The sequence below is a fragment of the Pyxicephalus adspersus genome, chromosome Z, assembly GCF_032062135.1.
Source record: "Pyxicephalus adspersus chromosome Z, UCB_Pads_2.0, whole genome shotgun sequence".
In the NCBI taxonomy this organism is placed as follows: domain Eukaryota; kingdom Metazoa; phylum Chordata; class Amphibia; order Anura; family Pyxicephalidae; genus Pyxicephalus; species Pyxicephalus adspersus.
In genome coordinates, this window is record NC_092871.1 from 49,225,900 (window position 1) to 49,240,583 (window position 14,684).

Below are 14,684 nucleotides of genomic sequence, written 5' to 3' on the forward strand. Positions count from 1 at the left end.
AGGCGAGTGTACGAGCGCACTCGACTCCGGACCACGGGAAACCGCGCTCGCTGGTCGCGTGTACGTTCGCGCTTCCAGCAAGTGCGGATTTCATTGATGAATCAGGGCCATTATATCTAAAAAAAAATGAAAAAAACTTTTTGAAATGTACATAATCCAGATTACAATAATGTGAATGTCAGGTTGTATAATACCCCAGCTGAACCTCACACTAGTAGAAATACATCTATGCACTTGGCTTTTTTCTTACATCAGAGAAGTACTTAATTGTGACTACTGTTTGTGAAATAGGACATTTGAACTTGCTGTATTTTTTTTATTATACCTTAAATTTATCAGGAGTCAGAGTCGACAAATTTTCATCGACTCCGACTCCAGGTACCCAAAATTGTCTCTGACTTCTCGACTCTGACTCCACAGCCCTGGTCACAAGGCCAGAAAATGAGGGAAATTCTGCACAATAGGGTCATGGACTGGTATAACAACTAAGCTGGCCTTTCAACTATTTCTAGCTCTATCCAAAAAATGATCGCCTAAAAATTAGCAAAGTAAAAAGCATTTTCTTTTAGGGGGGGGGGGCATCATGCAAAGTGACTGAAACTAACCCATATCTGGGAGTCAGTAGAAGACAATCATCTGAGCTCTAATAGGTAACAGGTAACCACACAAAACTGGGTTTTCATAGCTTGCTTCACAGGATGGTGTGTCACTCACTGATTTCTGACATCATTCAGGAAGTCTAGTAGGGAGTTGTGTACTACCACCTACCAGGGAGGGACTGCACTTTCTGTGATGTAAAATAATAAAGAATACCTAGATGAAAGTGCTGTTGGTGGCAAACTGGGCTACCAGAACCTCCAGCCAAAACATGACCTTACTTTTGGATGTACTGGGGAAAAATGACCTGGCTGTCAGTTGTTTTTCCTTATTTTGAACCTCGATTAACAGTCATGGATCGAAAGTGAAGGTAACTTCCTGAAGCAGGATGCAGCAAAAAAAAAAAAAAAAAGAACAGATAACTGAACATTTACTATAACCAACAAAACTAAACTGGGATATAATAGCTGGAATTAGGTATTCATATAGACAGGCTTTGTCATTAGTCTAATTTTAAAATCATTTCACTACAATATATCCAACCAAAAAGGCACCTAGCAAGTATACAAAACAATTTTCAAAATACTATCACATTCCTTATGTGGACACTCTCCTGACACCTACCCCCCCCCCCCCCCCCCAAACTTTCTCCTTTTCTCATTACCTATTATGTGTATGACAGGCCAAGTAATATTACAGAGACTGCCAAGAGATATGTTTATTTCCTGTTAATTAAAGAAATACTCTGCCAACCTGATTTGTTCTTTAATATTATTAATATTATTATTATTAATATTATTATTAATAAACAGGATTTATATAGCGCCAACATATTACGCAGTGTTGTACATTAAATGGGGGTTGCAAATGACAAACTAATACAGACAGTGATACAGGAGGAGAGGACCCTGCCCCGAAGAGCTTACAATCTAGTAGGTGGGGGAATTTACACACAATAGGAGGGGGATGTGTAGTAGTGGGAAGTAGTGGGAGTCTGGCTGCAGCATTCATAATAGATTGTAGAGAAGAGAGTCAGGTTAATGGAATACCAGAGAGGGGGAGGTTACAGTAGTCCAGACGAGAGATGATAAGAGCATGTACAAGAAGTTATGTGGTCTCAGGGGACAGGTAGGGGTGGATTTTGGAGATGTTGTGTAGGTGAAAGTGGCAGGATCTGGAAATGTTCTAAATATGGGGGGTAAATGAGAGGGCAGAGTCAAAGATGACACCAAGACAACGTGCCTGAGGGGAGGGCCGAAAAACAGTTAGATATATGTCAGGGGGACATGCGGAATTTGAGGGGGGGATGATGATGCCTTTGGTTTTATCCAGGTTGACGTTCAAAAATCGGTCAGACATCCATAATGAGATTGCTGACAGGCAGCATGAGACCTTGTCCAGTACAGAGGGAAACAGGTCAGGGGTGGACTGATAGATTTGAGTGTCATCAGCATACAGATGGTACTGTAAGCCAAAGGAGGATATGAGACTACCAACAGTCTTTTGTAGCTGTTTGGTGTGATTGTTGTGCCAGGGTCGGGGGTTGGCAGGGCGGGGGTAGCGGAAGGTGGCAGGGGCAACTGTATCCAAAGCCGGGGGGGGGGCTAGGCTTGGCAATGGCACTGTGAGCAGGCACTTTCCTGGAGCTCTGTGTCCACCGCGGCTTTAACATCTAATACTTCAGATCACACAGCTTGTTTCCACCCCACTCAGTGATGTCTAAGCAGCGGAAGAATAAAGAAGCAGGGAAAACCCCTAAACGGGACAACTTAAACAAATATTTCCCTTCAGACTCGGCAGCTTCAGCAGGAGGAAGTGCTCCCAAGATATCCCCTGCATCTGCAAGTGAAGCTGACCATGTGGAGTCTGCTGATCGGGTAAGTGAAGAGGGGACTTTCCCCCCAGCTGGGATCCCTGCAGCTTTTTCTCCTACACACTCCTGTCTGTCATCTGATTCCCCAGCTGAGTTCTCAGCCACAGTGTCTTCTCCTCAGCAGCTGCTCAGAGAATTACAAGCCCTCCTGAAATTCATACCCACCTAAACAGAGCTGGAATCCTGGGCTCATCGTATAGAGCACTCTGTTCATGCAGAGATTGAACAGATATATCAGAAAGTGCAAGCAGTTGATATTAAGGTTACTTCACCGGAGTCCTCCTCCTCCCAAACTTTCCTTAGATTAGACAGGCTTGAACATGCCCAACTGCACATGAAATCTGTGCTTTCTAACTTGGCTCTCAGTTTGGACAATCAAGAAAACAGGGGCCGACGCAACAATTTACGATTAGGGGACTCCCGGAAGCTACAGCTGGGCCTGACCTGGAGCACACTGTGATTGCCATTTTTAACACCCTTTTAGACCGACCCCCCTCAGAGCGCATAGAATTGGATAGAGTACATAGTGTGAGGAGAGATGGAGTACCTGACCGCCCCAGAGATGTTCTATGCAGGGTGCACTTTTACAAAGTTAAAGAGCAGATCGTTCAGAAAGCATGGCAGAAAGGGCCGATTGATTTTGATGGTGCGAGTATTCAGATATATCCGGATCTATCCCCTCGCACGCTACAGATGAGACGCATACTGAAGCCACTTTTGGATTACATTACCACACGGTGCCCAATATAGATGGGGACATCCACTACATCCCAACTCTGTGTTTACATTGCACAATCCAACTCAGCTACCAGCCCTGTTTACCTTCTTGGGCGCAGATCCCATTGATGTTCCTAATTGGCTGGAAGTCTTAGAGGTACTCCTAAGTATCTACTTGAGATTGAGATCATCTACCTCCGCCCGACGCAGGCGGCGCTCTCCCACTCCTCAGCGGCCCCTGAGCAGGAATACCTCAAATTCACATGAACTGTGATTTTTCCTGCTGCTGAATATTTGGACTCTTGTTACCACCACTGTCTACCTCCTACATATATTGCAATGCATATCTATACCTCCTCAGAAACTTTTCGTTCCTGTGTGTTGTATCTATGTCCTGATCTGAGCACACCTCCTATGCCGGAAGCGGATTCCCGTTATTGCGGTGACATTGGTGCACATTGAGTATGGGCAACGGCCCATCATGGTCTCAGTGGTTCTTTGTTCCCAGATGGCTGCCTACCGCCAGTACTATTACTGTTATTATTATTGTTCTGTTTACATGATACCTGGTGCTTCGAAGCTGGGTTATTGTTTCGGCTCCTGTAGTAGCCTGCATTGTGTATTGCTGTGCACTTTAGTATGCCTGATTATTGGTATGCCCTTTATTTAATGTTTTTATTAATGTCTTTGGGACTTTCAGTCCTGTGAAACCTTTCTACTCTTGTAAGTTTAGAATTCTATCTCCTCTCCTTGGTTTTTGGTGTAAAGTGGATCCAGACGGTCGTGTCCTCATAGTCTGGGGTATGATAGAGAAGCAACTATTTACATTTGTAAACATTTACCTAGCTAATACCGGCCAGTTGACTGTCCTTGAATATATTCTGACCCTCTTCTCTTAGGTGGCTCAAGGTACCATCATTATAGGAGGTGATTTTAATTTATCTTTAGATCCGTCCTTGGACATATCCAAGGGCCGTTCCCACCTGCTTTAATCTCATCATAAATGTCTGAAAGCACTGCTACATGACAATCAATTGATAGATATCTGGCGTATTCAACACCCCGGAGACAGGGATTATACGTTCTACTCCACGGTCCATAATACTTACTCCAGACTTGATTATTTTCTGATATCCCATGATGCCATTTCACAGGTTAGCGACTTGAGTATTGGTTCCATAACTTTCTCTGACCACACCCCCATTATGATAGAGGTCTCTGGGAGGATATATGAATGTAAACCCAGTGTTTGGAAGCTAAATGAGGCACAGCTCGAAGACCCTGAACTGACCGCAAAGATTGAGGAAGAACTTTCCTCCTTCTTTGCCAACAATGCAGGATCTACAGACAATCCACTTTATGTATGGGATGCTCATAAATGGTATATTAGAGGTCTGTTCATACAACAGAGCTGTAGACTCAAAAGATTAACCAAACAAAGGCTTGATACGCTGTTACAGGAGTTGCATCGTTTAGAAATGTTGCACAAAAGGCTTCCAACACTGGACCTGGAATCCCAACTACTCGCCACTCGTACACAAATTAACTCCCTGTACAGAGAAAAGGCTAAAACACAACTTACCCGTTGCAAACGGTACTACTATAAACATGCCAACCACTGTGGAAGGGCATTGGCTAGGGCGCTTAGGTCTAAGAAGGCGGCCATGTATATCCCTAAAATCAAAACCTCTTTGGGCACCCTGGCACACGCCACCCCTGACATTGCCAACACCTTCCATGACCATTACAGTCTACTGTATAATTTACGAGGAGACTCTAGTGGTAGGTCATCTCCCGACCGCCAGATCGCAATACAGGAATATCTCAGTGCCTCCGACTTACCGACATTGTCCTCAGACATTATAGAGATATTGGATAAACAGATAACATTGCTTGAGCTACAAGTGGCAATCAGAGAAAGCTCCTGGCCCAGATGGTCTGACATTAGCCTACTATAAGAAATTCTTCCCAGTACTAGGCCCGCATTTAATTTTAGCACTGAATGCGCTCACTGATGGTCACACTCTTCCTCCTGACACATTAGTGGCCCACATATCAGTGATACTCAAACCAGACAAGCACCCTCTCCTATGCTCCAATTATAGACCAATATCGTTGCTTAATTGTGATTTGAAACTTTTTGCGAGCATTTTAGCACATAGGCTGACTCCAATACTGACTGATTTTGTCCATCCTGACCAAAGCGGTTTTCTCCCGATGAGGGAAGCCAGGGACAACACAATCCATACCCTGAATATTATTAACTATGCACATACTCACAACACCCCTCTAATGCTCCTCTCCACTGATGCTGAGAAGGCATTTGATCGGTGGACTGGACGTTTCTGCTCTCCACATTGACACATTTGGGTCTTCCCCCTCGTATTCTGCGCTGGATAGAAACGTTGTATTCCTCCCCCAGCGCCAGAGTACGGGTTAATGGTGAACTCTCCCACTCCTTTTGTATTACCAATGGGACGGGACAGGGATGCCCATTATCTCCCTTGCTATTTGTGTTGACCCTGGAGCCCCTCCTACGAATAATTTGTGCCAATGGAGATATCAGGGGAGTCCAGATTGGCCCCACTGTACATAAGGTAGCTGCTTATGCGGATGACCTTTTATTTTATGTTGCAACACCGGTAACTACTTTGCCAATTCTTATGCAAGAGCTAGAAGATATGCCTCACTCTCCAATTACAAAATAAACCTGCAAAAGTCAGAGGCACTGAGTGTTACTCTTCCCAGAAAAATTAGAGAGGCCTTGGCCCCTTCTTTCCCCTTCAAGTGGTCTAACTTAGCTATCTCTTACCTGGGCACACAGATTCCTGCTAATCTAACGCGAAATGTAGATCTCAATTTTATCCCTCTATTAAATAAAATCCGAAGTGTTCTACAGAGGTGGAGACAGATGGCATTTACGTGGTTTGGGAAATGCAATGTTCAGAATTAGTAAAATTTATCTGGCTTAATGGGGCACCCAGGCTTAGGATGACATTACTGAGACTCCCCAAAGCCAACGGAGGAATGGCATTCCCTGACCCAGTTTTATACCATCAGGTAGTGCACTTGTCTAGGCTGCTGGATTGGTGCACTAATAGCCGCTTAAAACTGTGGGTTGGGTTGGAGGATGCATGCTCTTTTTCCCCCATTGCCGCATTGGCCTGGTCGACACCGGCGGCCAGGACAGCAATGTACACCCATCCGTTGATGAAGTACTTCTCCTCTCAAAACGTAACCATATACCCGTCTCCAATGTCTCCCGTTCTAGGCGATCCTGGATTCCCAATACTGACCCAATATTTCACCAATGGCATGCTTTGGGCGTGTATAGGATTTCCCATTTCATGCACAATGGGGAATGGCAACATATTCCGACCTTACAAACAGAAAGGGATCTCCCTTCATTGTCGCCCTGGCGCCACATACAACTCAGTTATGTTCTGAGATCCTTGCCGTGGCCCAGTACAATAGCCCAACCGCTTCTTCCTCTAGAGGACTTGTGCGCAACTGGCCAACCTGTATGGGGCACACTTTCCCATGCCTATCAAACCCTGTTATCTGTATAAACGCCAGAACTCCCTTTATTTGTATCCCAATGGGAAGCTGATTTGGACACTTGTTTTACTGAAGCCCAGAGAGATATGTTACTTCATTTCTGTCATAAGGCGTCCATTTGCAACAAATATCAGGAAACCAACTACAAATTGGCCACTGGCTGGTACAGGACACTGGTGAAACTTGGTAAGATTTTCCCGGGGTCGGATAGCACCTGCTGGAGATGTGGCAACACACAGGGTACACTACTGCATGTTTTCTGGGAATGCTCAAAATTGCAATTATATTGGAGTTCGGTAGCTAATATTATCCTAAAGCTTACAGAAGTGGATATAAGGGGCAATCCGGCCCTGGCACTTCTTCATGTTTCGGACATGTCCCGCAGGTGCTATAGTAACTCTCTCCTGAGACACCTTCTCAATGCAGCTAACGCCTGTAGACCAGCCTTATGGAAGAATACTGCCCCCCCCCGACGGTAGTAAATTGGTTCCAAAGGGTTGCTGATATATATCACATGGAGGATATGATATCCACTGATGCTAAGAAAGTGGAAAAATTCGCACAGACTTGGTACCACTGGATCCACTTTATCACTACTGATGAATATTGCCGTTTGTTACTACCACCCCCCTAGATATCTGAGTATTCTTGGATGGATGCCTACTTGCATTCTGCCACTGTTTCAGAAATGTGATTGATTCTATAGCTGGTCAATGCCCACCTTCACCCCCCCCCCCCCCCCCCTTCCTTCTTCCCTTTTTCTCTTTCTTTTATTTATTCTTAACTCCTTTTTTTAATTAGTTAATTTGTTTGTTCTTTTATTTTTATTTTCTTATAAAAGCTTGAAGATATGTATTGTTAGAACCTAAGCTTGTTGTATGTTCTTTTTTTGAACTGTATGTTACGACCACTTTATTTTTTTTTCTCTGTATGTACCTTGATATCTTTTAATAAAAATCATTAAAAAAAAAAAAAAAAAAAAACGTATCCAAAGCTAAGGAAAACGTATCCAAAGCTAAGGAAAGAGAGTGGTTTACCAAGGTGGCAGCTTCATCTGGGGAGGTGATTTTGGAGAGGGTGGGGGTTAGGGATGCAAGGCAGTTTGAGAAAAGGTTGTGCTCAAGGTTACAGATATCTCTCTGCCATTGACCAGGTCTGGGATGTGACAAGGGAGGGCAAGAGTTCGATAGGTTGAAGGTGATATGCTTGTGATCAGAAAGGGGAAATGGTGAGTTGTCCAGGAGGGTGAGGTTGCAGAGTTTAGAAAATACCAGGTCTAAAGTGTGTCCGGCTATGTATGTGGGGTCGTTGATGTTCTGAGTGAGTCCAAATGAGGAGGTAGTAGAGAGCAGTTTGGCTCAGGAGGAAAAGTTGGGCTCATCCATTGCAACGTTAAAGTCACCAAGGATGAGGGTAGGCAGGTCATGGGAAAGAATGTGTGGGAGCCAGGAGGCAAAGTTATCCAAAAATTGTGACACTGGGCCAGGGGGGCGGTAGACAACAGCAACAATGAAGGGTAGGGGGCTAATGAGACGGACAGAGTTGAAAATCAGAGAGGGTGGGGTAGGAAGGACTCTGTATGTACAGTTAGGTGAGAGAAGGAGACCCACACCACCCCCTACTTTGTTCCCAGGTCTAGGGGTATGTGTAAAGTGCAGGCCTCTATAGGAGAGAACAGCAGCAGAGGCAGAGTCAGAGGAGGAAGCCAAGTTTCAGTGAGAGCCAGAAAGTTCAGAGATTTAGAAAGGAGAAGGTTGTGTATGAGGTTAATTTGTTGCCAACAGATCTGGCATTCCATAGACTGCCAGAGAGAGGGGGTAAGGACTTATGGGTAGGGTGAATGGGGATGAGGTTAGGAGAAGGGAATGTCTTACTGAGAGTGAATGGAAAGTGGAGGCTGTGTGGGGGACCAGGGTTGGGTGAGATGTCACCAGAGAGTATCAGTAGAGAAAAAAGGTACAGGAGCACAGACAGAGAAATCAGGAGAGTGAAGGAGCAGAGAGACAATGAGTTATCAGACTGGGGAGGACAGGGAGTAGTGCCAATAAAGAAAGAGCAGGGTGAATAATACATTTTTACAGATAATTAGGAACCATATGTGTACATTAAACAATGTGGCAAACTGAAGTTCATGAAAGGCAGTCCTGTAATATGGGTTCAAGTGAGGCTTGTAAACTTGCTGATTTCCAGGAGTGGGGGATGATGATTCAGTCAAAGAGATGGTTTGATGAAAAACCAGTTCAGAATGGCAGCAGCAGAGGATGAGTTGGAGTCCAGGTGGATAAATCAGTCCAAAGGCAGGAGATGGGAAAGGCAGAGTAAGATAGTATGTCCAAATCTGTTCCAATTCCTGTGTCAACTCCCTGGATTAATTCCCATTGCATTTATAATTTGGCACTTAAGATTGGGGCACGTGACCAGGGCCTAACGTGACATTGCCTGTTGTTTAAATAGAAGTGCTTTGGGCCCTGATTATGAACGGACTGTTCAGAGTATAAGGAATTTGGAATTTTACTGTTCAAATTCTGTTGTTATGTAAAATTCACATTTTCTATTTTATTGAATAAAAAACTATTGAAATAAAAATACCATCACAACAGTATTTGCTGTAAATTGTTTTGGATACAAGCCCCTACAAAGCTGCTAATTTAACTTTTTTTTCCAAAAGAAGGGATGATAAAACAGAGAATCCCAATAACCATTAGGATGCCATTCATGGAATATATGAAACTGGCCGAGACGCCACCCACACTGGCATATTGGTTATATAGAATCAGTTATGTCATTCTCATTAGGACATGACAGAATCCGTATATGGAACCTCTTTTTTAATTTTTTTTGTTGGGAGTATCTATAAATGTTTCATTTATACAAAGCCTTGTCAATGTCATTGCCCGTGGATGATAATTCTTCCACTGTTTAGTTAAACCGATGTTTGTTTTTTGTGATTCTGTTCTATTATTTTGTACTTCTATGTGTATGACAATTACTCCCATTTATATAATGTGCATTTTGATATCCCACACCATCCTTTTGCTGCTGTTTTGCTTATCTTTGTTCTTACATTGGGCATGATTTATTAAAGCTCTATTAAGGTTTTAAAAAATACACCTGAGTCATTTAGCAAAATAAATAAGGCCCATTGTTTACCATAATGAAAAATCCAGAATTAGGTGTCAGTTGAACATGTTAATTCTTGTTAATTCTGGAATTCTTCTATGGTTTATTTAAATAAACTGTTACTCCCTGTTGTACTATGTAAACTAACTCTTTTTTCCTAAATTAAAGAAAAAAAAAGAAAGAGTCTTAATAGCTATACCAGATAAGTGTCAGCAAAGCCCTGCAGATGGTAGGTAGAAGATGAATGATGGTAAATTGGGGAAATGGATTACCAACCTCCTGCCAGAAAGACTGAGTCGAGGGTTAGTCTCCAGTAGCAGTTGTACTGGGTCCACAATCCAACCTGTGGCATAGAAGAAAAGCTAGGATGAACACAGGGAAGTGTGACATGAAAGACCATCTGCCAAGTAAGACACATTTCACAATTGGAGCATCTCTACTCCCAAACCAGGTCAACATGGGAACAGGGGCCAAACATATGGGACAGATAGAAGTATTGCCTTATATTAGGATGCTTCCTCACTAAGTCCAGTGATACCGGTAGTCTTAAAATTAAGAATATAGGTTTTGCAGGGATTAGAAACATCCAAAGCATGGTTTAAATTACCATCAAAATTACTTTGAATTATAAATGACGATGGAATTTCAGGAGTTGCTTTTTCTAGCATTGTGTAAAGGAAGGAGATCTGAAAATGGGGAGGAAGATAAACATTTAATAGGTCAAAGCCAATGAATCAACCGCAAGAATGACTACCTCCAGGACTTAACATATTTGTTTGAACCTTACATAGGAGCTTCCAATTGAAATAATTAGTGTCTCCCTTGGGAAATCAGTAGTTAGTTGCACTATTATGCTCTTTAAAAAACATAGTATCTGGAGTAAGAGTACTTTTTTACCCATCATATGAGTTTCCTGCAGAAACACAATGTGCAGCTGTTGCTTCTGAAGATTTTAAAATACTAGAGATCATTTACATACGAACAAGTACTAGTCATGAAAGTGTAAAGAAATTAAAAAATAGGGTAATGGGCTAGGAAACAGTGAAATCCATGTAGATAAGAGCCAAGACACTGATTCATGTACAGCATCCTTACAGTCATCAGTAACGACAAACAACACAATAAAATGCAAAAACAAATCCCCATTTAACCTAACTAACCCTTGTAACAAAACAGCCACTTTGCCTAGCCCAGAGTTATTAGGAGAAAAATAGAAACCCCTTCGACCAAAGCAGCTTTATAGCTCAAAACCAACACCAAGCGTGTGAGTGTTTAGAAATTTCTCATTTCGGAGAAGGTGAATATCCTATTAGTTCATACATCAGCAAAAAAAAGAAGGGGACGGAAGAAGAACAGAACGGGAGTGCAAGTACCCAGTGAACCCATCCCACAATTTAAGATTTTCAATTATCCGATGCAATAGGGCTTTAAAGAAATGTTCCGGATCAGACCTCCAATAGCCTCCAGACAGATCCAAAACTCTAAAGTTATTGCATCCAAAGTGATTTTCTGTGTCTTCAGAAGGTGATGTAGGGAGCTTAACTGTGTTTTGCATTCCTGCAACCATATTAAACTGGTTTCTAATAGCATCCCATACTATGGAGACCTATGAATACACTCAAATAAAATTAACACACATTTTGTCTAGATCTGGTTTAATGAAACTGCATGCAAATGGCTAAAAAATTTTATCCTTGCAAGCTGACTTATTGGATCCTATGGCTGTCAGAACAGTGGCTGTAGAAAAAGAGTCCAGAGTCGCTGAAGTTTGTAGTGCTATACCAGTACCTGTCTCAAACCAGGACTCATACCTTCGAAGAGCACACCATGTGGCTTTCTGCAGCCTGAACATAACCTTTCTATGGTGGCAGGGATGATGGGAATTAAAATGTTTACACAATGTATTTTTAGGATAATTACCGCTTCTAAGTTGGCATTAGTAGGACCGCATTGGTCACATGGTGCTTCAGAGGGTTTTTTTTTTAGTCAGGTTTATTTAGAAAGTCTTTAGTTCAACCACTAGAGAAATAAACCTATCCCAGAAAAAAACATTATTGATTTAGAGGAAGACAAAAAAATCCCTTGTTCAATTTGCTCCAACAAAAACAAGCTAAAATACATAATTTTATTCCAGACACCTAAACATAATTTGTCTTTAGTGCACATATTTATTTTCCTTGTTTTTGTCATCGGTTTTATGTTTCATGTGTTTCATTAACATTGAGGGATTTATAGTAGTGCATATATATATATTGCATTTCTAAATTTTCCTCCTGGTGTGGTTCTCTGATATTTTGGACTAAGATGATCTGCAACATCTGTGTAGTCAGGAATGTCAGTGAATACACAGAAATTAAATACAGAGCAATTTATGTCTATCTATTCAATCAAAGACCAGGCCATTGTAAAACTAAATTAAGATAAACCTGTATGGACTTTAGGATCTAGGAATGTTTGGTCAGCCCTATTTGTTAAAGAAGAATAGTTTCTTGACAAAAGCTCTAGTAAAGTAAACAAATACTAAACAGCAATTTTTTTTAAATAGGTATATAGCTAATATAGTATGAAAGGTTTGTATTTGTCTGGAAACAAAAGGTACCAGATGTGGCAGGCTGGAACTTGTAGTTCTCTGTTAGGGAGAAGCCAGTAAAGCATGTTTCCTATTAGTGTTCTCCTACAAGTTACAGTTTTCAGATTGCTAGCTGTGTAAAAAATCAGCACTGCAAAAAATTGCAACTCTGTGTAGGGAAGTAACAAGGTTTATAAACACAATAAGCATAAAGTTTACATAATGCACTGACCTTTCAAAAGGTATTTGGGGTCCAGTATTCATCTAGTGTTTTTTTTCCATTTGAGAGTTTTAGAACGACACAAGGAAAGGGTGTTAGGGCTGGGAACAGATTGGGTGCTGGGAGGAGCTGGATACTTCCTGTTGTACATTCCACAGTGCAAGAGTTTCAACCCAGTTCCCGAGACTCACGTGACCACAGTCATAGAGGCAGGCATACAGGTAGACTCACCTGGATGAGTAATAATATATTATCTAATGCTAACCAGGCCAGTGCTGTCTCACATTTTATGCATCAAACTGGGGATATATATGAACTAAAGCAAGGGTCCTCAAACTTTTTTAAACAACGGGCCAGTTCACAGACCTTCAGATTGTTGAGGGGGCTGGACTATAGTTTGAAAAAATACTACAAACCTTTATATCTTCTAAACAGATTGTCAAAGAAACTTGACATTTTCAGAGTACACAGGGGACCCTGAGAGCTTATAGTAAACTAAATATCAGCCCCCTAAACTTAGCAAGAAATTTTAGTAATTAGCTCTAAGGGTTCCCTGTGTATCCCCACAGCTCTCATGCTCCTGCTGGTGTATGAGGGGTACAGTACATGGGGGGGGGGACAGCCACATCTGATTGCTGAGGTCTATAGTACACACTGAGCATGCTCAGAGAGCTCCTTCTTCTGGTAGGACAACTTTTAGAGAAATATAGGAGAATGCGCATGCAGACGACGCTGATTTTGACTCGACAGTCAGTACTGTGTCAGAATTATAAAAAAAATGTGTAACAATTTTAGTAGTTTTTTTTTACAAGACTGTCTACTATATCCCTGTCACATAGAGCTAAACTGTGAGACTGTAAATTTACAGTTCCAACAAAAGATGCAGTCCATTTCCTGCCTATACAAATGAAAATAAATATACCTGAAGCAATTAGCACATAAGTGCCATTTACAGTACATTTTAAAGTGAAACTTTTAATTAGATTTATCAGAAAGAGTTGTGGTAAGAGGGGGAACAGTTAGGTAAAATCACTAAGCAGCACTAGGAAGCACAGTCTGTAAACATGATGAATAAATATGGCTGCCCCAATTTTACCAATATAAATATCAACTAAACACAAAAATAAGCCTTAAAAAGCAATTACTTACATTCATAAAATGCATCACTTGTATAGGTACATCATAAAAAAACAAAAGGAAAACAAAACAAAAACCCCAAAGACTGTAGTTTTTCTTTGCTCCAGTATATGTTTTTGGTATGTCTTTCACACTTATGTGTAATATAAATGCTGGTATTAGCACATCATAGATATGACATTTGCTTCACAATAACCGAGGTTCTTCCTCAGACTTCTTCCTCTTTTCAGCTGTTTTTTTCCATTCTCAAAGTTACAAAATTCTCAAAGTTACAAAATACCATAATTCAAAACTATCAAATAACAAGAAAGTTGTTGATTGGCTGAGTGATTAGATAACAATGACTGGACTTTTTAAAATCATTTGACTATTGACAGATGGGGAATAGACCACAAAATCTTTATTCTTACATGTCACAGATTTAATGTTCCCGAAAGAAAAAAATATATAAATTTGATTTTTCAGTTCAATTTGGCAGCTTCTTTCAATTGACTGTATAGTCTGTACAGCAGAGAAGGGGGCGGGGGTTCCTATGTTTTATATTTTTGTGTTATATAGATTATACATCTCAAATACCATTCCTTCTATGTTCTTCTTCTAATATTTTTATATCCACATTCACCAAATTAACAAACAACTTATACTCAATAGTGGTAGAGTCATTACTTTTTTTTGGATCCAGAGAGCAACCACAGCACCAATGGTATTCAACAAACAAATGCCTCATATATGAAACTCAGTGGCCAGGATAAATCATATAAAGTGAGGTATAGCTCATATGCATCCCCCTTTAATATATATAGCAGATAATGCCAAAGCCTCAATTACAATAGTAAATGCAAAACTTCAGCCAGCACAGCACTATCAGCATTCATGTAACTACCTGTGTTTCA

At 41.3% G+C, this 14,684-nt stretch overlaps 1 protein-coding gene across 6 annotated transcripts in view; it reads right to left on the reverse strand.

Annotated features, from left to right (window-relative positions):
• The window catches only part of CARD9 (caspase recruitment domain family member 9), a 45,040-nt gene extending 31,084 nt beyond the window's left edge, over nt 1–13,956 (reverse strand). The window contains exons 1-3 of one of the 6 annotated variants that reach the window (XM_072431502.1): nt 13,804–13,956; nt 12,667–12,885; nt 10,142–10,208 (exon numbers count right to left, since the gene is read on the reverse strand). The gene's annotated coding sequence lies outside the window, so the exon portion shown is untranslated. Of the gene's footprint in view, nt 1–878; nt 976–10,064; nt 10,209–12,666; nt 12,886–13,803 lie in introns of those variants that run through there. The other 5 variants (XM_072431503.1, XM_072431505.1, XM_072431506.1 and 2 more) reach the window with 5 other exon arrangements.
• Between the last annotated feature and the right edge of the window lie 728 nt (nt 13,957–14,684).